This window comes from Macaca fascicularis, chromosome 7 (assembly GCF_037993035.2).
Source record: "Macaca fascicularis isolate 582-1 chromosome 7, T2T-MFA8v1.1".
Lineage (NCBI taxonomy): Eukaryota > Metazoa > Chordata > Mammalia > Primates > Cercopithecidae > Macaca > Macaca fascicularis.
The window spans coordinates 107,839,298-107,863,718 of record NC_088381.1 but is presented as its reverse complement, the minus strand read 5'-3'; the positions used below and the strand labels follow the sequence as shown (position 1 = coordinate 107,863,718).

General features: G+C 37.5%; 1 long non-coding RNA gene across 1 annotated transcript; it reads right to left on the bottom strand.

Annotated features, from left to right (window-relative positions):
• Positions 1 to 1,341: 1,341 nt before the first annotated feature.
• LOC102137020 (uncharacterized) lies at positions 1,342 to 24,219 on the bottom strand. The gene is made up of 3 exons (XR_010587911.2): positions 24,075 to 24,219; positions 3,716 to 3,790; positions 1,342 to 2,563 (listed from the first exon to the last, which is right to left on the bottom strand). It is a non-coding gene; the product is annotated as an uncharacterized lncRNA (long non-coding RNA).
• Positions 24,220 to 24,421: the final 202 nt, after the last annotated feature.

Here is a 24,421-nt window from a genome sequence, read left to right as displayed (position 1 = left end):
GGAGCACTGGTTTTCCAACTGAAGTTTAGAACAGGGAGATCTACACTTTTCTGCACTCTTCAAAAGCTGGTATTAGAGACACAGAATAGAGAGTTATGAAGCCCCAGTTAGACCATACACCCAGGCCCAATAAAGTCAAGCAAACTGGCCTCCACAGGTAGTATTTAAAGAGCCAACCATGCAATAGCATTGCTGGCATCAAAAACATTTCAAAAGTTTTAACCCTTGGCTATAGAACACCAAACAACTTATTTCCAAACCTCAATCGCCACTGCCTAATACTAGACTGAGTTAAATTGGTTCCCAAATAAGCAAGGCTGATGGAAGATGGCAGACTTCTCATCCTGAAGCATATTGATAAGTTAGTTTGGGTTCAAGTAATGATGGAGTACAACCCTAATTTTACTGTTAGTACCCTCTTGCTTATTATTCATTATCAGCTTAATCTGTTAATTGATCACATTTTTAATTGTATTATTCTTTTATCCACTGAAAGAGATTTCTGTTCCCTTACAATTTGTCCTTTCACATTGGCACCACTTTTTGGCACCACTACCTTCAAGTATCCTTCCACTACTTCATTTTATTTATAAGAGGAGATTTATATAGAAACATGTATTTCAGTTTTTGTTTTATAAAAATATCAGTTCCACTCATGTTAGATGGAACGCATAGTCGAAAATGGCAGCTGTAGGACTGAAGGCTTCGTTTCTTGCTGACTGTTGGATGGAGGCCACCATCAGCCTGTAGGCTCTCTCAGTTCTTTCCTCTGTGGGTCTCCCAACATAGGCAGCCCACCACATGGCAACTTCCATCTTCATGGTCAACAAGAGAGTGAGAGACTCCAGCAAGACGGCACTTCATCTTATGTCATGTAATTATGTAACCACGTATGCACAGTCACATATATCTCATCCCCTTTGCATATGCTAGAGCTTAGAAGCAAGTCATATTTCCCACTCACGCTCTAGGGGAGAGAGTAAGGACATGAACACCAGGGGTCAGGGACCATGAATGCAACCTTAGATTCTGTCCACCACAATTTATTTATTCCACAGGCTAAGTAGTTTTAAATAAGGGGAGCCACATTTATAAGTCAGGTTTTTCTTTCTCCTTTAGTAAATATGATGAAACTGAGGATATAGTCACATGTAAAACCAATTATTATATTAACTTTCTTTTGGATGTCAAGTTACCCAACCTTTACCTTTATAAAAATGGTGCCAGAATCCCCAGTACAATTTTGAAGTACTGTCAGACCAAGCCAGGTGCAGAGAAGACAAATGTGATCTCTTGGTGGCCATTTTTTGCTGTGCTGCAAATCTCTTTGTTGCTTCCTTGTTTTGTCTTTTTACATTTTTAAGTTTAATTGAAATATCCAGTAACAAATTTTAGTACTATCACAGGCAAATATATTTTTTCCATTGCATTAATTTTTATATTTCCTTTAATACCCTTTGTTTACTGAAAAGAAACATACGCAAAATCACAATTCGATATTTTATTTTTAGAATATCAGCTATGTTGTAGTTAAGTATGTTCATATGTCAATATATTTGTAATATGTGTATCTATCTACTTATATATGTATACTCTTATACAAGATCATAACCCCTTCCTTTTAAGGTTTCTTGTGTTATAAATACTAATATTTCTTTCCTTCTTGTTAGGTTGATTTTCCTTTCATGGGCATCGTTCTTAAATTTGAAGACATTTGTTTGGCACTATATGTGCAACTTCTTACATACACATACACCTTTCCCAAAGTAAAGAACAGCAATACAATAATAATTTGAATTTTACTGAACTGTCTTCCTGACCTTGGTATAATACCAAGGTCTTATACTAATTTATTTCATATTCTGTTTCTCATTTTATCTTTTTGTTCTAACTTTTTAAATGTTTCTTAAACATTTTACTACATATAAAAAAGACTTTTTAAGAGATTTATCAGCAGCAGTTCAATTTTGAAAGTCAAATTAGTGCCAAGTTACTACTGTAAAGATAATCTATGGTACAAAAGAGCATACATCTATTAAGAGAAGATACTATTTACTTTCTCTGAATAGTCACTGCATGGAATAGGTTTAAATTAATGACATGATCTTGGTTTTTGGAATAATGCTATCAAGATTGTATGGAATATGTTAATGACTAGAAAATATGTCTTAGACTCTAATTGTAATTATAACTAACTTCCTAGCAAGCTAACAAAGTTGGGCAGGTGATCTATTGGTTTTATTTGAGATGAACCACCTATTGTTGGCATTTCTGTACCAAAATATTTATTCACCCAACATCACTGCTTCTTTTGCAGCAATCCTTGGTAGTAACTGCCTAATTCCAGTACCCAAAGTACCACAGGCCTAGGAGAGGAGCAGGTTCAACATTATCCTATTTCTGTACTTCACAGATTCTAAATCATTATTCTTCCACCTTTATGCAGAACATATTTTGCTTTTAAGACTTACTTGAGGCATATGGAGATTGAAGGTTTGTGTCTTACTACTCACCGCAATGAATGAGCAAGTCAATCTTAAAGTTGTGTACAAGGAGAAAAATCCTGAAACAGAAAACAAAATACCATTTTAGTAATGGATGAGTACATATCTAGTGTTCCCAGTGTGGCATCAGAGAACAAGACAAAAAAGACTTTCTGCATCTGTACCTTTGAATGTGTTTCACACACAAGTCATGAAAAACTGAAAATGTAGGCAGTATGGTTCCCCAAAGAAACTGCTACTGTTTATATGCTTAATTCAAGGGATAAATAATATAAGAGAAAGCATCATGCATATGTACCAATCATTATGAACAGTAACATCATGTGGCATGGTTTAGCTGTGCCCCCACCCAAATCTCACCTTGAATTGTAATAATGCCCATGTGTAAAGGGTGGGGCCAGGTGGAGATAATTGAATCATGGGGGGAGTTTCCCCCATACTGTTCTCATGGTAGTGATTAAGTCTCACAAGATCTGATGGTTTTATAAATGGGAGTTCCCCTGAACAGGCTCTCTTGCCTGCCACCATGTAAGATGTGTCTTGCTTCCCCTTCGCCTTGTGCCATGATTGTAAGGCATCCCCAGCCACATAGAACTGTGAGTCATTAAACCTTTTCCCTTTATAAATTATCTAGTCTCTGATATATATTTATTAGCAGTGTGAGAACAGACTAATACATCATCTATTTGTGAAGCATTAAAAATTATCCAGTGAATATTCCAGCTTTGTGCTAAGTTCTTCGTTTCAAGGGGGATATTGGGGGACAGGCCACTGGGAAAAGTAATGTCTAAGACTATCTTCAACAGCTTGACATCTTATATCACTGGCCCCTAACACATTTTGCTCTCCATACATGGATGATATCTATCATGCCTACAGACGCTTGTGCCCATTTCATTCACTATATTTTAGCTAATTTCATCGAATTGAACAACTAAATTGTCCTATCAGTTTACTTGGGGAAAATCAACACAAATTTTTGTGGATATTCTTTTTAATAATAATTTTATTGATCTTCATTTTTGGAGTAGTAAAAAGGTATTTAATAATATTACTTTCTATTGTTTATCAAAATGTAGTCTATGATAATATCCTTAAAGCCAGTATTGAACAAATTAGTAACCAAGCTATGTTACTCAGGGTTCTCTAGAGGGACAGAACTAATAGGATGGATGTATATATGAAGGGTAGTTTATTAAGTATTGACTCACATGATCACATGGTGAAGTTCCACAATAGGTCGTCTGCAAGCTGAGGAGCAAGCAAGCCAGTATGAGTCACAAAACCTAAAAAGTAGGGAAGCCAAAAGTGCAGCCTTCAGTCTGTGGTCTAAGGTCCAAGAGTCCAAAAGTTGAAGAACTTGGAATCCAACGTTCAAGGGCAGGAAGCATGCAGCACACGAGAAAGATGTAGGCTGGAGAACACAGCCAGCGTAGTCCTTCCACACTCCTTTGCCTGCTTTCATCCTAGCTGTGTTGGTAGCTGACTAGATGGTGCCCACCCAACTTGAGGGTTGGTCTGCCTCTCCCAATCCACTGGTTCAAATGTTATTCTCCTTTGGCAATACCCTCAAAGACACACCCAGAACAATATTTTGCATCTTTAAATCCAATCAAGTTGACACTCAATATTAATCATCACAAGTCCACCCCTTGTCAACTTGAACCTATATACATTTCCTGAAATCATATATAATCTTCAGAGAAATAAAAGAATAAGGTCATAATTACACCTAACATAAGACAACTATCTTTTGTACAACTGGAAGCACACCAATCCCAACCCAATTGCTATTACATAAAGTTAACAACATTTAAATGCTGATATGAAGTCAATAAATCTTATGTCACATTATAAAGGAAAAAGAAACTAAAATGAAGATATTTTCTTCATACAAGTGTATACATGCACAAACATGTTCTTAACAGACTAAGAAGGAAATACGACAATTATAGTCCTTGTTTCGGCAACTGGTCACGTAGTCATAGCTGGTATTGACTACCTTCTTCTACTACCCATTCTGTATTCCCTTTGCCTTCAGCAAGCACCTCAGCAAGTTATGGCTTTTTACCTGGTGGAGTGACCCAAACCTTCATTCCTGAAGGGTCTGGGCAATTTGTAGTCCTGCCTAGAGGGGTTTAGTTTCCCATTGACCTTAAAAAGGGCAGGGTAATACTAACAGATGCCCTAAGGGATCTCCTGTATTCCACACATACTCTTCCTTACCTCCATTGTGGCATAGTAGACTGATTTCATCTTGATAGTCTGGGTCAATCATCTAGCCAACACTGTAACTCCTTTCTTAGCCTGCTGACTTAGAGGTAGAAGGAGCCCAAAATGGCCAGGTGGCAATCCTAACTTCCAGTTTAATGGAATCATTGTTATGTCTCCTGGGGCAGCACTTCTTCCTCTGGAACTAAGACCTCTAGACCAACACAAACAAATGTTGCAGTAACAGGAAGCAAAAATTTTGCTAGTGGGTCACTAGAGGTGATGGTGAGTCGTGCCACTTCTACTTCCAACCCTTGATTCTTCGACCCGTGAATCCTGGCTATGGGAAAAACAGTACCATATATTGGACACTGCTTTAGAGCATACACAGTCTTCTGAGAACTTTGTCCCAGCCGTGCAAAGTATTCTCACCTAATTGGCATTGTAACTGTGACTTGAAAAGGTCATTCCACTGTTCCATCAATCTAGCTGCTTCAGGATGATGGGGAACATGGTAAGAATCATGAGTATGAGCCCAATGTCACACTTCCAGGGCTATAAAGTGAGTGTCTTGGTCAGAGGCAACGCTATGTGAAATACCATGACAGTGGAAAAGGCATTCCATGAGGGCATGGATGGTAGTCTTGGCAGAAGCATTGCATGCAGGATAGGCAAACACATAATTGCAGTAAGGGTCTAGTCTAGTGAAGACAAACTTCTGCCCTTTCTTTGATAGAAGAGGTCCAGTATAATCAACCTGCCACCAGGTGGCTGGCTGATCACCCCAAGGAATGGTGCCATATCGAGGACTCAGTATTGATCTCTGGGGCTGGCAAATTGGGCACTCAACAGTGGCCATAGGCAAGTCAGCCTTGGTGAGTGGAAGTCCATGTTGCTGAGCCCATGTGTAACCTGCAGCCCTGCCACGATGATCATTTTGTTCATGAGCCCATTGGGTGATGACTGGCATGGCTGGGGCAAGAGGCTGAGTGGTGTCCACCAAACGAGTCATCCCATGCATGTAATTATTAAAATCCTCCTTTGCTGAGGTCATCCTTTGGTGAAAATACACAGCAGATACAAATATCTTCACAGTTTTTTTACCACTCAGAGAGGTCCATCGACATACCTCTTCCCCAAATTTCATTGTTACCAATTTTCCAATTATACTTCTTCCAAGTCCCTGACTATCTAGCCAAACCATTGGCTACAGCCCATTAACCAGTATATAATCACACATCTGGCTATTTTTCCTTCCAAATAAAGTACACAATGAGGTACACTGCTCAAATTCTGCCACCTGGGAAGATTTCCCTTTGCCACTGTCCTTCAGGGATGTCCTAGAAAGGGGTTGTAGTGCTGCAGCTGTCTACTTTCATGTGGTGCCTGCATATTGTACAGAATCATCTGTAAACCAGGTCCTTGTCTTCTCTTCCTCTGTCAACTGATCATAGGGAACTCCCCATGAGGCCATCAGTGCAGGCTTGTGGAGAGAAGGCAGGGTGGCAGGAATGGGGACCATAGGCATTTAGGCCACTTCCTCATGTAACTTATTTGTGTCTTCAAGACCTGCTCGATCCCAATCACGTATATACCACTTTCATTTCATGATTGAATGCTGCTGTGCACAACCCACTTTATGGCTAAATGGGACAGAACGCACCCAGTTCATGATAGGCAGTGCAGGTCGCATGGTGACTTGAGGACTCATAGTCAAACGTTCAGTTTCTACCAAAGCCCAGTAACAGGTCAAGAGCTCTCTCACAAAATGAGAGTAGTTACCTGAAGAAGATGGCAGGGCCTTGCTCCAAAATCCTAGAGGCCTCTGCTGTGATTTACCTATGGGAGCCTGCCAGAGGCTCCAAACAACATCCCTATCTGCACTGACCCCTCAGTCTCATTGGATGCGCTGGGTCATATGGCCCAAGTGGCAGAGCAGCTTGCACAGCAGCCTGGACTTGTTGCAGAGCCTTCTCCTGTTCTGGACCCCACTCAAAACTGGCAGCCTTTCTCGTCACTCGATAAATGAGCCAGAGTCACACACCCAAATGAGGAATGTGTTACCTTCGAAATCCAAATAGGTCCACTAGGCATTGTGCCTCTTTCTTGGTTGTAGAAGGGGCCAAATGCAGCAACTTATCCTTCACCTTAGAAGGAATATCTTGACAGACCCCACACCACTGGACCCCCAGAAATTTTACTGATGTAGAGGGTCCCTGAGTTTTAGTCAGATTTATTTCCCATCCTCTGGCATACAAATGCTTACCAGTGTGTTTGCTACTTCTTGCTCACTGGATCCAACCAGCATAATGTCATCAATGTAATGGACCAGTGTGATATCTTGTGGAAGGGAAAAGCAATCAAGATGTCTCCGAACAAAATTATGACACAAAGCCAGAGAGTTGATATACCTCTGAGGTAGGACAGTGAAGGCATATTGCTGGCCTTGCCAGTTGAAGGCAAATTTCTTCTGGTGGACCTGATGGACAGGAATGGAGAAAAAGACATTTCACAAATCTATGGCTGCATACCAGGTACCTGGAGATGTGTTAATTTGTTCAAGCAATGAAACCAAATCTGGTATAGCAGCTGCAATTGGAGTCACCACTTGGTTAAACGTATGATAATCCACTGTCATTCTCCAAGATCCATCTGTCTTGTACACAGGCCAAATGGGAGAGTTTAATGGGGATGTAGTGGGAACCACCACCCCTGCATCTTTCAAGTCCTCAATGGTGGCTCTAATCTCTGCAATCCCTCCAGGGATGCAATATTGTTTTTGATTTACCAGTTTTCTAGGTAGAGGCAGCTCTAATAGCTTCCATTTGGCCTTTCCCACCAAATAGCCCTCACCCTACCAGTCAGGAAACTAGTGTGGGGATTCTGCCAGCTGTTAAGTAAGTCTACGCCAATTATGCATTCTGGCACTGGGGAAATGACCACAGGGTGAGTCCGGGGACCCAATGGACCCACTGTAAATTGAGCCTGAGCTAAAACTCCATTAATACTTAACCTCTATAAGCCCATACTTTAACTGGAGGACCACAATGACATTTTAGGTACCCGGGAATTAACGTCAGCTCAGAGCCAGTGTCCAGCAGTCTGTAAAAGGTCTGATGATTTCCCTTTCCCCAATACACAGTTACCCTAGTAAAAGGCCAGCGGTCTCCTTGCGGAAGGATGGGCAAGAGATTAACAACATAAATTGTTTGTAGTATAGTGTAGTGGGGTCCTTCCTCAAGGCCTTCCCAGCCTATTCCTTCATTCATGGGGTTCTGGGTCTGTAAACTGGCTCAAGTCTGGAATTTGATTGAGGGACTGTGATTGTCTGTTTTTGTAATTTAAATTAGTCTTTTGTCCACTTGACCCAGAAGTTTTCTGCTTATATAAATTAAGAATGCAGTAGGCTTCCTACAAATTTCACTTCTAGGAACACCATGATTAATTAGCCAATGCCAGAGCCCTACACAAGTCAGATTATTCTGACTGCTGCTCTGCCTCTGCTGTCCATTACAGTAACTATACCTACCTTGCCATTGGCAGTTGAGTGCCACCACTTGGCCCCTGCCATCTCAGGATCCAATTATTCCCACTGTATTTAAATTTTGTAGTTGAGTAACTGCAAGTCCCACTGTAAGATCTGGCATACAGAGAAGAGCAATCACAGAACTCTTCAAGGATGCAGGTGCTGCCCTCATAAATCTATTTTGCAAAGTTCTGGTGAAAAGTATGTCTTCTGGAGCCACGAGTTAGAATCCCTGAATTTATTGTTTTCTTTCATCACTTTGTCCACTAAACTTAGCAACAACCAAGCAACTTAATCATATTTTTGGTTCTCCATATATGGTCAAAAGTAATATGTTTATAGACAGTCTAGTCCTTTCACATTCCTTTGCCTGCTTTTATCCGAGCCATGCTGGCAGCTGACCAGATGGTGTCCACCCAGCTTGAGAATGGGTCTGCTTCTCCCAGTCCACTCACTCAAATATTAATCTGTTTTGGCAACACCCTCACTGACACACCCCAGAACAATACTTCACATCCTTAAATCCAATCAAGTTGACACTCATATTAACCATCACATAGGCCATTATTAATAAAGGTTTCACTTTCCTGCAAAACACAATACATTTAGTTCATATATGACATTGTGCTTGATCTCTCGTTATGGAGACCATAACAGTTGGAAATGTGATAAAATTGAAATTATCTAAACTAAATTTTAAATTAGTTTTTACATGACCTTTCAAATTCTTAAATTCCAAATGGGCTTGACTTGAGAAAAGGGTATAAAATGTAAATATATAGCTAGGCCTGCTTATAGAACTTAATAATATAGTCTTTAGCAGAATTGAAAATATTCATTAAAAATCACACCTGAAGATGAGACAAGTCTATGAAAGGAAATATCTGAATAAACATATAAGGATCTGAAAAAAAGTCGATTAATTAATGTATTACCTGAAAAAAAACTTTATAATTCATATGTAATGGTTTCAATAATGTTTTTAAAATAATAATATGTTTCTTATTGTTTAATTCCCAATTATATTCATTTAGCAAACTTTCAAATGCACTTGTTGCCAGGCTCAAATGCAAATGCTTCATTATTGTCATCTAAAAAGAAATGATTTTATAAATTCAAAGTACAATTATTTGGCTGCTTCTGGAAACTTGAGCTTTATTCTATCTCAAGCATCTCAAAAATAGATAACACACACATAAAAAGATAAAGCTGAGGTTATTTTGACCCAAGTAATGAATAAAACCTTAAGCTAAACCAGGACTATTTCTAACAGAACTTTCCTCTTTTCACATTATGTTCTTTTAATCTGTTTATAACTTTGAAAAGGCATATAAAAATAATTTATTAGAGTCAAAGTATAATATTTCTGAATTTAAAAATAAAATAGCTATAACACACTAATAGTCCCTGAAAGCTAGGCCTTAATACCTATATATTGTTTTGCTCATAAAAATGATATAAAAAGCTACTTAAAACAAATGTAGGAAAAGTATACTTTTCTGAGTTTTTTACGTTTATAAACAATTAAATTTTAAAACCGTCATTACTTCAAATTTATGCATCTTTACACAGAAATTCACTTCAAACTTGGCAACTGCTTTAAATTCTAAAATGTTTATATAAACATCTAATTAGAGAAAATTAAGACATCTAAACTATTAACAAATTTAGAAATTACCTAGAACTGAATTTTAGTATAAATTTTTGTTGTTGATTTCAAGTGAAATTCAGAAAAAAAAGTGGTATCGGGATAATTTCCATCACATTACTCTCTTCCTCCCTCTCTAGTATGTTGTCATTATTTTTGCCAAATGATTGAGTGGCATTCATGTACTGAACTCCCAACTGATCCAACTGACTATTTAGTACCTTTTCATTTTTTTCTCATTTTATATTACACAAAAAATTTCAAAGGGGTCAACTAATTTTAACCAAATGTAGATGTTAATGATTAACACTAGCATAAGTCTTAGTTACAAAAAGCAACAATATCTTTCAATACGATCGGTAAAACTTATTAAACACCTGTTGCATAAAGCATTAGTCACAAAGGTCAGGAGTAAAATTATAGATGCTCTGTGTGATAGTCAGCTGTCTGCTACTCATTCCCTTGTATAATTATTTACTCTCCTTGAATGTGGGCGGGACGTAGTGACATGGTTTTAACAAACAGAATATAGCAAAGTGATGGGATGTCATTTCCAAGGTTAGGTTATAAAAGACTGCGACTTTTGTCTCTCACCACTCTCCACTTGATGAAGCAGGCTGTCATGTTGTAAGCTGTCCCATGAAGAAACACACACATACATATATGGTAAGTAACTGAGGGAAGCTTTTGGCCAACAGCCAGTGAGAAACTGACAACCTCTGTCCAATAACTGGGAAGAAACTAAACCTTGCAACAACCACTGAGTGAGCTGAAAAGCCGACACTACCCCACTTGAACCTTATCATGACCATACCCTCAACTGACATTGTGATTGCAGCCTTGTGAGGGATCCTAAGTCAGAGGGTGTAGTTAAGATGCACCCTGGACTTCTGACTCAGTGACACTGTGAAATAATGATCGTGCATTATTTTAAGCCACTACATGTTGGAGTAATTTGTTATACAGCAACAGGTAACTAATATGCTCTGTCTTCCAAAAATGTGTAAGTATTTTAAAAATAAAGTTTATTTTAATATAAGGCAAGATGTGATGTTATCAAGATATTTTTAAAAGCATTATGGTGTTACAAAGAATGATGATTTCTGACAAGCAATATTATTAGGAAAGAGATTGCAAAAATAAGGAAAAGTGGCAAAGATTAGAAGTTATGTCAGGAAATTCATATTTTAGGAAGAAAATTATGACTCAATTATGCACACTGGATTAGAAGTAAAACAGAAAATAAGTAGGATAGTAAAAGGCCATTGCAAAAATACAGATGAAAAAGAACAGGAGTTTAAGCCATATGGCATTGGCAGTAGAAAAAGAAATAGGGAAATGGCCATGAAGTGCTTGGGAGCAAAAGTGGTGGGTTCTGGTAAACAAAATACTATGGGGAAACAAATAAAGAAGGAAGCTGAAGATGGCACTAAGATGTTAATCCCAGTTGATTTGGAGAAATGTTGCCATTATGAAACAAAGAAAAGAGCCCAAGTGGAGGAACAATGTAAAGGGACAAAGTAAGTTTGTCTGAACTGAACTTGCTTGAGTTACAGCAGGATAATATGTTCAGTAATAAGTTAGCACTTTAAAATACAATTATGATACTTAGGAACAAAGTCAGAACTGCAGGTATGGATTTGGGAATAATTAACTTAAGGATGCTGGTTAAAGCCATGAAAAGAAATGAGATAGCCCACTGAGTGCTTAAACACCTCTTGTTACTCTCCACTACCCGCAGGATTTATACTCTGCTATACTTGGGAGAGTGACATTCCAAACACACAAAATGACTAACAAGTCTCCAAGATACCATCCATTTCTGTGCCCCATGCCTGAGTCCTTGCAGTTTTTCCTTCCTGAAATGCCTCCTCCCCACTAACTCGCTTAGCCTTCATGGAACTTCAGATGTCACCTCTTTTGTGCTTCTAGAACACATTTTCCTAATCACTGTAAAGACTTTATCACATTTTACAAGTTTTCTTGCCTTTCTGTGCACAACACACCAAAACTAGGGCAGAGATCATGACTTATTAATTTTGTACACCCAGTGGTGCCTTGAATATATATAGCACAAACTTGACATTCAAAGTCAAGATAATTATTGGAGGAAAAAAAAAAGAAGGAAAGGAGGAAGATGGAGAGGCTTAGAAGAAAAAGTTGGAATAATTCTCCTTTAAGAGGCAGATCAAAGAGGAAGAAATGGGGGAGACTAAAGAAACAGAATAGGTTCTTGTATTTTAAAGGATGGTGTCTCCTAATATCAAATGTAGAGTTTGCTTCCATCACCACTCTCAAACTGGCTATTTATCATTTCATTCTTTAATACAGTAAAATTCATCTTTTGCAATATTTGATTTTTTTAATAAAAATCAGAAAACTTTTATCAAATCTACTAGGAATTGGCACTGTGCCTTAAAAACTCTCTGCTGTACTTGGGAGAGTTGTTAATAATTTAATAGTTTTTCCCTAATGCCTCCCATACTAAAGAGTCATAAAACATAAGCCCATCATTATTTCACATCTTTTTAAGACTCCTAAATTTGCCTCACATTATTTCTTAGTACATATTGATGTAAATTCTTACGGTAACCTAAATAATTATCTTCAATAATATGTCCTGTTGGTCAAACAAGATCCTTCTCCTCCAACCTTCCATGTATTCAAGACCTTTCCCCAAACCCAGCTGCGTTTTTGCTCTTCAGCAGTTTTACAAAACTGGGTAGTTGAAATGTTATCCTGCACACAGACCACTGTCTTTACCGCAGTCATTACTTGCCACAGTTGGCTATATAAGGAATACTGCTTGTTCTGGACACCACAGCCAGCACGTGTCAGATTTATCTTGCTTCAGTATTTTATTTTTGATGGAAATTAAAATAACTTAGTTGTTACTCTAAACTCTTTCCTTTCTAAGGTCACTAAGAACCAAAAACAGGTTAATGCATGTGGTTTGGGGGGTTTTATTGTTTCTTTAACAGTTTATATACTACTGTAAAATTTTGTTTTACTCCTTAGAGAAATTGGATGTAACTTTTTTCCAATATAGGAGAAGCTCTCTTCTTCTTTACAAGATTAAAAATAATAATAAATTATGCCATTCTTCACCTGACAATACATCCCCGTGACCACCTACCCTTAATGCTTGCCAAAAAAGATTGACAGTCAAGGGTTATTTTATGATTTTATGGAATACATTTGCCTTAAAATCAGATACCATATAGTAAACATATAAATAGTATCTGTCGAGCTCTTAGTAGGTGCCAGGCAATGAAATCCTGGGCCTCAGAGCGGTCAAGAGGCATCCCCATAGCTGTGCAATTAAAATGTGTGGCAGAAAAAGAACTCAAATCTAGGATCTGGCTTCAAGCACCAGGTCTTTAACCACTGCTTTATAACCTGCAAGATCTGAATTTCTATAACACCTTATTATTTTTAAAAAAACTTTAATACATTATGATCCCCAAAACACCAGTGATGTCAGAGCAGACATTTGTAATTAATAAGTGATGAAGTCAAATTTGCTAATTTCAAGGACTATTTTTATGAATTGTCACCATGGGTTCCAGGAACTTCATGAACATATTTCAAAAGACATTATCATAGAAACAGAAAGAAAAAAAAGGTATTGAAATGTAATTCTTTATTAGAGTCCTCACAACAAGTGACTCATTTAGCACTGTATTTCTGATTCAGTTAAGAGTATATATATTTTGGCAGCAATCATTGCTAAGAACTCTCTGAGCTGGTACAAAGTGTCCAGTTGAGCTGATGAGTTTTCCGCCTACAAAGAGAATCTCCTCGGATTCAGTATCTTGCTTGTTGTCTCCAGCCACAGACCATGTCTTCCCCCAAATCCTGTAATCCAACACTTTCCTCCCCTCTTCCTTCAAGGTCTAGTTCCCTAAATCTCTAGAGATAAAAGCAAACCCCCTCATCTATTTCACTTGCAGGGAACATTTTATGTCAGACAAAAAGTTCATAATGTTTATTCTAAAGAGGGACACATGTTAGAGGACAAAAGTAGTTCAAGAAATACCACGGTGTACCTGCTTGCATTTCTGCACATAGTAGGTGTTCAATAAGAGTTGGTTGATGAAAATTGGGCCCAGATATCTTCCTTTGGCCTATCATACTCTTTCTAGCTCTTTCTTGGTGTTTAAAGTGGCTAGGTAAAAAAATCAAGAGGGAAGATTCTGGGCTACAATTTCTAATAATGAAAATTAATTTAAAAGGCCCAGGGACTGGCACAAAGACAATATATTATTAACAATGCAAAATTCCCCCAGGGAGAATTTGGCAAGAGAGTTGGCAAGATCTCTAGTTTAAGATTTCTCCCGGGAGCTGCAGGATGAACTCAATCCTGGCTTTCAGCTGCATGTCTTATTTGCTGGTGATTGGACAATGACAGATCTGGAGACACCTCAGGCTACCCTAGGTCCTACTGAAAGCACACTTTCCTTTTCAGACCATGCCAGGAGATGTAAGAGCATTTCAAGGGCCCTGTATCTGCAGCGACCACCAGAAATTTGTAGATGCTTCTGTTGTGGCTTTACTGTCTATAGTTACAAGACAGCTAGCTGAGCCATGACCACTTATTTCACAGTGAAGTAGATGTCTTTGAGGGAATTTGCTTTAGAAATCGACAGGCCTCCATGTTCACTGCAGTAATGCAATCTCATCTGCTGCTCAAGGAACACAATTTCATAATGAGAGAGTTCATTTCAGCGCAGGAGAAAGGAGGAGAAACGGAAGCTGAAATTTTTAATAATAGTTTTCTCCTTTCTTCCATCAAAGACGCCTAACTGCTTATCAGAGCTTCTGATCAGCATGAGATACCATTACAGAATTATCAACTGAGTGGATATAATTCTATTATGGAGGAGATATTTGACAGATAAGTTAGTTCATGTCATCTTATCATGCATAAATATTAGATTTCTGTTAGACTTTTTAAATAATTGGAATATCTCAGAGATTCCTTACTATATTCTCAAACTTCAAGGAGCCCAGGAATGCCAAGCTGCCTCCACCAACACAGTTAAAACAAGGCCTTCTACATTTAAAATTGCTGGTAAGCTTTCTGAATATGAAAGAAATGCCTTTTGTGTGGAGAGCCAAAAGCAAATATAATCCAGATGTCAGCTGAAGCTATCATCTGCTTTATGATTTTCTCTAGCCTCTATCTCATATCTAGGGGAAAGGCAATTCCTTCAGGCAGAATTTTGCCAAATTTGCCAATTTTGCCTGTATCCTGTTACCTCTAATTTTGATTTCCTCTTCTGCTAAATTCACTGTTACTTGTGTTTGACCCAAAATATTTATTCTCTCCTCTCTGCTCAGCACAATCTCAGATATTATAACCCTTTTTCTCTGATTCATCAAACACCATTTGATCAAGAAATTTGTGTATATGACAGATACTGCCGAAGTTATGTGTGGAGCAAGATGCTGATGATGACAGCTCCTGATAAGAAACACCAAAAGACTGAGTATGGACAATCCTTTCATCATCCCTCTCCTAGGTTTCCACTCTTAATAGTTCTCTACTGTCCATCACTCGGTACTGTGTTCCTGACTCTCTCTTTTTCTCTCCTGGGTTTACTCCCACCTTCAAATAACCACTTATTTCTGATGCTGAGCAGTCCAGCCATCAGTCTCCTTCAAAACCATAGCCTGGAATGCTCTTGCTTCCCAATATAAATAGGTGTCTCAGGGTATTTGTTAAAAAACAATCACCTATGTAGGAGAAAAAAGCTGCCACTCCCTTAGGGGCAGAGCAGCAACCTTCGGGGTAACTTGTAAATAGCTCTGTTTTCCACTCTGTTCTGAAAGAGTTTTGCCAACCAAACAAAATGCAGGTGTTAACAAAAAGTCAACTCAAAAGTGCAATATAATTCTTTGACAATTATACTATTGTAATATCTGTCTTGTTAAGTACAACATAAGCCAACAACTGAAATAATTTATTCATTTATAATAATATAATAAACCATGATTTAAAAAGAAAAAGGTATGTAATCTGGCTATTCACTTTTCCTTAAATTGCTACTTTTTTAACCTTAAAACAGTGGTGCATTTGTCATGCCTTTAATCAGATTTCCATAATATTTCTGTGAAATGCAAGATTTAAGCCAGAAGTAAACTACAGAAAACCAATTTGTTTTATTATTTGTCATTAACTAAATCATATTATACAATGGCTATAAAAGCAACAGCTTTCTTGAGCTTAACCCTACCAGCTGATGACATGTCTAAATATTACGGGTTTCTATGTGGGGGCGGGGTGCATGCACATTTGTGTGTATGTGTGCACATGCATGTGTACTGAGTTCATGTGGCGGCCCGTGAATATTTAGAATGTTAGCCAAAAGTTATATTTTTACAGTTTCTTTATTTTACTAAAATCAAATGAAAAGATCATTTGGTTAAAGTTTATCATACCTACTTGTGTTATCTAATACAACATCCTCCAGTAGCAAAGATGTCATTAAAAGATAATTGGGCAATTAAACGTGATTCTCATATTTGACCTAAACAAAAGAGCATTGTAAAGCTATCTGTTTAGGATAAAAATCTGATGAATAAAATCAACATTGTTGCAGAACTGCAATGTTTGCTCAAACCACAAAAATTGCAATTTTCTTGAACAGCATGCTTTTCAATTAATATTTATGAAGTCCTCAAATGTGCCTCTTAACTGGATCAAATTTTGTATTCATAATGGCCTCCCACAAAGGCTTTGGCCAATAATAATACAATACTACATGTCTCAGAATTTACAGGCATTACATTAAAATGCAACTATAGTTTATAACATGCCATCGAAGCATACCAACTAGACAAGCATAATCCAGAAGATTGTATCAGTCTAGTATTTGGCTATTCAGAGATGTGACATCAAAAATTTGTGTGTGGGAAAAGCAACTTGAGAACATATTTCATTAAGAACGATTGCAAAAAGTACAGGAAGAGTTATTGTCACTTCACAAATTATCTCTATTATGTACATATCATGAAACCTACCAGATGCATTGTATTTACAAGGTCTAGTGTTTTAAATGTAGCAATAATTGCAACATAAGCAGAAATTTTAAAATGTAGATGAATCTGACTGTAATATATTAATATTAAATTGAGATATCTTACAAAAGATTTTTTCAGAAGGTCCTTTGACAAATTTTTCATACAGCTAACTACAGGATTCCATTATCACAAAGAAAAAACTATAGATTCTCTATTCCTAATACATTCTTAATACATGCAGAATCCATCTATTTCTTACCACTTCACCGATGGGCTAAACCATCATTTTGGCTTGGGTCTCCTACTTCTACTCTTGTGCATTCCCAAAGACTATTATTAACACAGCAGCCAGAATCATCTTTTAAAAGTCAAATCAGATCAGGTCATTCCTTTGATCAAAATCTGCAACTGGGCTGGATGCAGTGGCTCACACCTGTTATCCCAGCACTTTGGGAGGCGGAGGAGGGTGGATCACCTGAGGCTAGGAGTTCAAGACCAGCCTGGCCAACATGGTGAAACTCCATCTCTACTAAAAATACAAAAATTAGCCGGGCATGGTGGCACACCCCTGTCGTCCCAGATACTCAAGAAGCTGAGGCAGGGGACTCGCTTGAAACTGGGAGGCGGAGGTTGCAGTGAGCCAAGATCGAGCCACTGCACTCCAGCCTGGGCGACAGAGCGAGACTCCATCTCAAAAAAATAAATAAATAAATAAATAAATAAATAAATAAATAAATAATAATATATGCTGCTGATTCCTTCTCACTGCTAATAAGAGCTGGACAAGGTCCAACATAGTCTACCTGGCCTCAATTCCTACTTCACTCTTCTTTGCTTACTCTGCTAGCATCCACAGCAGTCGCCTCCAGATACTGACACTCGCTGGACATGCTCCCACCTTGAAAACGTGCTGTACAATTTCCTCTGCCTGAAATGCTCTTTCCCCAGGTATCCACTTGGCTAAATCCCTTACTTCTTTAAGATACATTTGATCAACCTCACCTTCTCAGTGAAGGCCCCTGCACTATTTAATATAGCAACATGCCAAGCCCCAAGCCTCTTTCCCTCACTATACTCCTGATCCTATTCATCCCATTTCAGTTTTCCCAGTCTTTTATCACCTTTTTAAAATTTATATATTATTTCTCTTGAATGTTAGTTCCTTTTTAGTTCACGAATGTATCCCCCACCCCACTATTTTTTTTTTAAAACAGAGTCTCACTCTGCTGCCCAGACTGGAATGCAGTGGTATGATCTCAGCTAGTGCAACCTCAGCCTCTCATAATTAGGCAATCCTCATGCCTCATTCTCCTGAGTAGCTGGGATTACAAGCACATGTCACCATGCCCAACTATTTTTTGTATTTTTAGTAGAGACGGGGGTGTCGCCATGATGGCTAGACTGGTCTCAAACTCCTGGCCTCAGGTAATCCACCTGCCTCAGCCTCCCAAAGTGCTCGGATTACAGGCATGAGACACCATGCCCGCCCTAATATATTCCATTTCTAAATAGGCTGGGCACTCCATAAATATTCATTGAATGTTGAATGAATAAATACATGATATGAATGCGCATGAGAAAGCTTCCCGTCACCAACACAGACAGTATAAAAGCTTCATGGAAAAGAATTATCTATATCACTAAGTATTCAAACCTAAGTAAATGATATAAGATGGCCCTCTGTAAGTGCCAACAGACATCCGGACATATCCTTCCAGAAACTGAGAATAATTTACTCTCTATGCATTATTACTGATAGTCTTATAATTTTATAATTTACCATGGAAAAAACAGACACTAGGATCTCGGATACTGATATGGTTTGGCTGTGTGCCCACCAAAATCTCATCTTGAATTGTAGCTCCCATAATCCCCATGTGTTCCCCTGGAAGGTAACTGAATCATGGGGTGGGTTCTTCCCATGCTGTTCTCGTGATAGTTCATAAGTCTCATGAGATGGTTTTATAAAGGGCAGTTTCCCGCAACGGTGGAGGACATGGAGCAATAGGCTTAGGATGATGCACATGTGAGGCCGCAGTAGTCTGAAAATGTGCATAAGATGTATCTGACACATAGTTCAGCCATTAAAAACAGTCCTGCTAAGTTACTGAAAGGATAATGTCTCAGGATTTGCCTAAAACTTTTGTCTTTGCAGACATTCTTTCCTATATTTATTCTTTGTTCATTTTTAAGTAATATTGTCTGTTTCCCATAGAAAAAGGACAAGGTATTTGCCTATCTTGCAAGACATAACCCATCAGTTGCATCTAATTTTCCCAAGGAAGCAACCCAGAAGCCTGAACTAAACAACACCCAGAGCACAGATGAACCAGGCATGATCACACATTCTATCAATTCTAATGATCACATATTCTATCAATTCTAAGTATTTTTCTCTGAGAATATAAAACCATTTTGATGCAACTCCCCCAGAATTATCTCACATTAGTTTTTCAACTAAAATTCTTCACAAATATCTGCTAGATGTACATAATACAAAAGTATGATAGTTACAATGGAAAATGCAAAGGTATTAACAAGAACTATTTATCTTCTTCTCTATGTACATTTTGTATTTTCCAACATATTTAACCATAAAGTATATATTATTTTTATACTAGAAAAATAATAAAAACTTGTAAGATGTGATTATAGGGAGAAAAATGGTTTTTGTATTCTAAGGAGTTCTAAGGTTCAAAATGTTGTCTCTTTTGTTCATTGCTATTGGTTTATGGTTCTTTTAATTAATGAGAGGAAACATTAATTTAGAGCCACTAATGAACTTGGAAAAATTATCTTTTAAAAAAAACACGGCCCATAAACTAAAAAAAGAATTTAAAGTGTCCTGGATTTGCCATGAATCTTGTAGTAAGTGACAAAGCTCAATGGTAAAGGGTTCAGTTCATCAAGAAGAACTAACTGTCCTAAACACATATGCACACAATACAGGAGCACCCAGATTCATAAAGCAAGTTCTTAGAGACTTACAAAGAGATTTAGACTCCCACACAGTAGTAGTGGGAGATGTTAACACCCTATGGACAATATTAGACAGGTAATCGAGACAGAAAATTAACAAACATATTCAGGACGTGAACTCGGCTCTGGATCAAGTGGACCTGAGAGATATCTACAGAACTCTACACCCAAAAACAACAAAATACACATTCTTCTTATTACCACATGACACTTACTCTAAAATTGATCACATAATGGGAAGTAAAACACTCCTCATAATATGCAAAATAACTGAAATTATAGCAGTCTCTCAGACCACAGCACAATCAAATTAGAACTCAAGTTTAAACTCAAAACCACAAAACTACACGGAAATTGAACAACCTGCTCCTGAATGACTCCTGGATAAATAATGAAATTAAGAAAGAAGTTCTTTGAAACTAATGAGTAAAAAGAGAACAACATACCAGAATCTCTGGGATGCAGCTAAAGCACTGTAAAGACGGAAATTTATATCACTAAATGCCCACATGAAAAAGCTAGAAAGATCTCAACTTAACAACCTAACACCTCAACAAAAAGAACTAGAGAACCAAGAGCAAACAAACCTCAAAGCTAGCAGAAGACCAAAAATAACCGAATTCAGAGCCGAGCTGAAGGCAACAGAGACATGGAAAACCCTTCAAAAAATCAATGAATCCAGGAGCTGGTTTTTTGAAAACATGAATCAAATAGATAGACCACTAGCTAGACTAACAAAGAAGAAAAGAGAGAAGAATCAAACACAATCAGAAATGATAAGAGGGATATTACTACTGACCCCACAGAAATACAAACAACCATCAGAGAATACAATAAACACCTCTATTAACATAAACTAGAAAAAAAAAAAATCCTGGACAAATACACCCTCCCAAGACTGAACCAGGAAGAAACTGAAGCCCTGAATAGACCAATAATGTGTTCTGAAATTGAGGCAGTAATAAAGAGCCTACTGCCAGTAAAAAAGCCCAGGACCAGATGGATTCACAGCCAAATTCTACGGGGATACAAAGAAGACTTTATACCACTTCTACTGAAACTATTCCAAAAAATTGAAGAGGGAAGACTCCTCCCTAACTTATTCTATAAGGCCAGAATCATCCTGATACCAAAACTTTGCAGAGATACAACAACAAAAAAAGAAGACTTCAGGCCAATATCCTTGATGAATATCAATGCAAAAATGCTCAATAAAATACTGGCAAACTGAATCTAGCAGCACATCAAATAGCTTACGCCATGATCAAGTTGGCTTCATCCCCAAGATGCAAGACTGTTTCAACATACACAAATCAATAAATATGATCCACCACATAAACAGAACTAAAGACAAAAAATACTTGATCATCTCAATAGATGCAAAAAAAGGTCTTTGTTAAAATTCAACATCCCTTCATATTAAAAACTCTCAATAAACTAGGTATTGAAGGAACATACCTCAAAATAATAAGAGCCATATATGACAAACCCACAGCCAATATCATATTGAAAGGGCAAAGCTGGAAGTATTCCCCTGGAAACTGGCACAAAACAAGGATGCTCTGTCTCACTGCTCTTATTCAACATAATATTAGAAGTCCTGGCCAGGGTAATTGGGCAAGAGAAAGAAATAAAGGGTATTCAAATAAGAAGAATGGAAGTCAAATTATCTTTGCAGATGACATGAACCTATATCTAAAAAACCCCATCGTCTCAGACTAAAAGTTTTTTAAGCTGATAAGAAACATCAGCAAAGTCTCAGAATATAAAATCATTGTGTAGAAATCACTAGCATTCCTATACACCAACAACAGGCCATCAGAGAGACAAATCATAAATGAACTCCCATTCACAATTGCTAAAAGAAGAATAAAATATCTAGGAATACAACTAACAAGAGAGGTGAATGACCTCTTCAAGGAGAACTACAAACCACTGCTCAGAGAAATCAAAGAGGATACAAACAAATGAAGAAACATTCCATGCTCATGAATAGGCAGAATCAATGTTGTGAACATGGCCATACTGCCCAAAGTAATTTATAGATTCAATGCTATTCCATTAAACTGCCACTGACGTTCTTCACAGAATTAGAAAAAAATACTTTAAAATACACATGGAACCAAAAGAAAAAAGGCTGAATAACCAAGGTAATCCTAAGCAAAAAGAACAAAGCTGGAGGCATCATGCTACCCAACTTCAAACTATACAACAAGGCTACAGTAGCCAAAACAGCATGGTACTAGTATAAGAACAGACACATAGACTAACGGAACAGAATAGAGAACCCAGAAATAAGACCACATATCTATAGCTACCTGATCTTTGACAAATCTGACAAATACAAGCAATGGGGACAGGATTCCATTAATAAATGGTTCTGGAAGAATTAGCAAGAATTAAAACTGGAACCCTTCCTTAAACACCATTTATAAAAATTAACTCAAGATCGATTAAAGACTTAAATGTAAAGCCCCAAACTATAAAAACTCTAGAAGAAAATCTAGGCAATATCATTCAGGACACAGGTATGGGCAAAGATTTCATGATGAAAATGCCAAAAGCAATTGCAACAAAAGTGAAAATTGACAAATGGGATCTAATTAAACTAAAGACCTTCTGCACAGCAAGGAAATAATCACCAGAGTGAACAGTCAACCTACAGAATGGGAGAAAATTTTTTCAATCTATCCATCTGATAAAAGGTCTAATATCCAGAATCTATGAGAAACTTAAACAAACTTACAAGAAAAAAACAAACAACCCCATTAAAATAGTAGGCAAAGGACATGAACAGACACTTCTCAAAATACAACATACATGCAGCCCACAAACATATTTTATAAAGCTCAGCATCACTGATCATTAGACAAATGCAAATCGAAACTACAATGAGATACCATCTCATGCCAGTCAGAATGGCAATTATTAGAAAGTCAAGAAACAGATGCTGGTGAGAATGCAGAGAAAAAGGAATGCTTTTACACTGTTGGTGAAAAATGTAAATTAGTTCAACTATTGTGGAAGACAGTGTGATAATTCCTCAAAGACCTGGAGACAGAAATACCATTTGACCCAGCAATCCTATTGCTGAGTATATATCCAAAGGAATATAAATCATTCTGTTAAAAAGATGCATGCACATGTATGTTTACTGCAGTACTATTTACAATAGCAAAGTCATGGAATCAACCCAAATGCCCGTCAATGATAGACCGGATAAAGAAAATGTGGTACATATACACCATGAAATACTATGCAGTCATCAAAAGGAATGAGATTATGTCCTTTGCATGGACATGGATGGAGCTGGAAGCTGCTATCCTCAGCAAATAAATGCAGGAACAGACAACCAACACCACATGTTCTCACTTATAAGTGGGAGCTGACTGATGAGAACACATGAACACGTAGGGGGAAAAAACATACACTGGACACCTGTGGGGTGGGAGGGAGACTATCGGGAAGAATAAAATGGATGCTGGGCTTAATACCTGGGTGATGGGATGATCTGTGCAGTAAATCACCATAGCACACGTTTACCTATATAACAAATCTGCACATCCTGTACATGTACCCCAGAACGTAAAATAAATGTTGAAGGAAAATGATGTATTCACTACTGCTTGTTCTTATATTAAACAGCATAGTACAAATGCTCAAAAAGTTATCTAAACTAGTTATTGAGAGGTGGCTGAAGTCAGAGCACTGAAGTAGACTGGAATATGCTGGCAATGAGTCTTCTTACACTAGACTCTCCAAGCTCACAGAATTAAAAAAAAAATAGATGCATTATGTATTTTAAATAGAAAAAAATACATATAAGCCACATTTTACTCTCAAAACATTTTTACTTTTAATTAACATTTTAAAGAAATTTAACTTTTCTACACAATAAAAAGCATTTCAAAACTTAAGGAAAAAGAGAGACAAGGCTTAAACAGCATATGCAGAGCATAAGCTGTAAAAGATATGAAATGAGCATCCATAACAGTCTCCTCACTGCAGGTACACCATGCTGGGTTTGCACGAGGTATTTTAACTTAAAGTGCACTCAGTCAATCCCTTGTGCTCAGAGACCTTCAAGGGTTGGTAGGTGGAAATTCTCACATACAAAAACACTGTAACACAAGAGTGTACATCTACAGTGAGAAGTATCAGCTTTCAGAGTCTACATTACCTCTGCTTCCTTCACTATGAAAAATCATTAATGATCCATGGAACGCTCAGTAGGATTGCAGGTGTGCCTCTTTGTGCCAGTCAGAATGTCAAATAATCAAAGAGCTGGAAAGGATCTTCAGGACTCGCTAATGCAGTGCTTCATTCTGGAAAATGAGATCCAGGAAGAATAAGTACTTTGTTCCTAAAATGTTCTATACAAAAAAAAACAAAACAAAACAAAACATCATCAATGTATTAAGATAATGCCTCTTAATTCCATAGTCTATCCTTTTATTATTGTAAAAGATCAACAAACTCCACACAGATAAACATATAATTTTCTCAAAGACAAGTCAACTTTAACAT